The sequence below is a fragment of the Heloderma suspectum genome, chromosome 2, assembly GCF_057233095.1.
Source record: "Heloderma suspectum isolate Gila_16-S chromosome 2, 16-S_ref, whole genome shotgun sequence".
In the NCBI taxonomy this organism is placed as follows: domain Eukaryota; kingdom Metazoa; phylum Chordata; class Lepidosauria; order Squamata; family Helodermatidae; genus Heloderma; species Heloderma suspectum.
This window is the reverse complement of record NC_139459.1, coordinates 4,096,037-4,097,858: the sequence shown is the minus strand read 5'-3', so window position 1 is coordinate 4,097,858 and position 1,822 is coordinate 4,096,037. Positions and strand designations below refer to the sequence as shown.

Genomic DNA, 1,822 nt, shown 5'->3' with positions numbered 1-1,822 from the left:
TTTGAAGACAGCTACGCTGTCGCTCTTAGTCGTCTCTCCTCCAGGCGAAACATACCCAGCTCCTCCAGCCTCTCCTCACAGGACCTGCTCTCCAGGCCCCGCACCATTTTTGGTGCCCTCCTCAGGATACCTTCCAGTTTGCCAAGATCCTTCTTAAGGTGCGATGCTCAGAACTGGACACAGGACCAGTGGTACCTCAGAGGTCTGAGGTCTCCAGGAGAATACTTCAGGAGTGGTACCATGGCTATAAGTTAGGGATGGGCAACACACAGTCCAGGGGCTGCATGACCCCCCCCATGGCATTGAGTGTGACCCCCCGCCCCTGCTGCTGCCCCGCACTGCTGAAATGTGGTGGTGCAGTGGCAAATGAATTGATTTGTTGCTGAAATTCAGCAGTAAACTGCTGTGCAGACTCAAAAGTGCCACATTTAGCTTGTTTTCAAGTTGAACGTGGCCCTCTGGAGTCTCTGTAGCAGTATGCCACTGATTTTGTTGCGGACCCTGGGGGAGTCTGGAAATTGGCCCCCAGACCACCCAAAGTTGCCCGGCCCTGCTTGATGTGGTCTGGACACTTAGGGACATGGGCTGCTGCCTTATACTGAGTCAGTTATGTGGCCCATCTAGCCCAGTATCGTCAACAATGACTAGCAGCAAAGGCTCTCCAGGGTTTGAGGCAGGACTCCTTCCTAGTTCTACCTGGAGATGCCAGGGATTGAACCTGGGACCTTCTGCATCCAAAGCAGCTGCTCTACCACTGAGCGACAGCTCCTAGGTTTTACTTCTGTTGATGCAGCCCCTGCCTCCCAGGGGAAACATCACAGCAAGGAGGAGACCAACCTGGCCCCATACATTGGCCAGAGAAGGAACAGCTGCAGGGAACTTTCCCCTGTCAGAAAGAACATCCATAAGAACTTTCGAAACTAAGAACTGGTGCCTGCATTTTGCTTTTTTCTCCTCCTTCCCAATCCTTTTTCCTTTTGTGTCATATCTTTTACATTGCAAACCTGTGGGCAGGGACTGTCTTATTAATTATCTTTCGAAGATGCTTTGGAAGCCTTTTTTGGCTGAAGAGTGGGGTAAAAATTCTGAAAATAAATAAATACATAATCAATTGCATTAGCCTTCTTAGCTGTTGCATCACACTACTGGCTCATGTTTAGCTTGTGGTCTACTAAAACCACTAGATCCTTTTCACATGTATTGCTGTCAAGCCACTGCCAGATGTCACCTATCCTGTATTTGTGCAACAAATTCTTCCTACCTAAATGCAGATCTTTACATTTATCTCTATCAGAATTCATTTGGTTAATTTTGGCCCAGTTGTCCGTTCTGTCGAGTGCAATTCAAATGCTGTTTCTGCCTTCTAGGATATTGGCCACTCCACCCAGTTTGGTGTCACATGCAGATCTGATGAGCACCCCCACTACTCCTTTGTCCAATCCGGTTATAAACAACGCTGGGCCAAGGACAGAACTGGGCAGCGACCCACTCGTCACTTCTTGCCAAGGTGACAAGCTGCTACTGAGCTTCTCCAGCAACCGGCCAGAAACCCACCCAGCAGCACCACCACCCAGCCTACATCCCTGTCCTTGAAGGAAGCAGTCTTAACCCTGGCAGGTTTCAAGAAGTGCTTTCCTTCCAGTCCAAAGTGCTGAATTAGCAGAAGAAAGTTTTACTGGGCTTCCACACTTCTTCCCTTGCCTCCCCCTCTGCTCGGCACCTTTGGCAGGAAGCATCTCTGAGAGATCCAGCACAGGAAATCCTTGTCAAATAATAACGAGCGGCTTGGCAGGTGCCCAAGAGTGGCCTGCCGGCGGCCGCA

The 1,822-nt window shown here is 50.1% G+C and overlaps 1 non-coding gene across 1 annotated transcript; it reads right to left on the bottom strand.

Moving 5' to 3' along the window:
• Positions 1 to 697: 697 nt before the first annotated feature.
• On the bottom strand, positions 698 to 769 carry TRNAP-UGG (transfer RNA proline (anticodon UGG)). The gene has a single exon. It is a non-coding gene; the product is annotated as a tRNA-Pro (tRNA).
• Between the last annotated feature and the right edge of the window lie 1,053 nt (positions 770 to 1,822).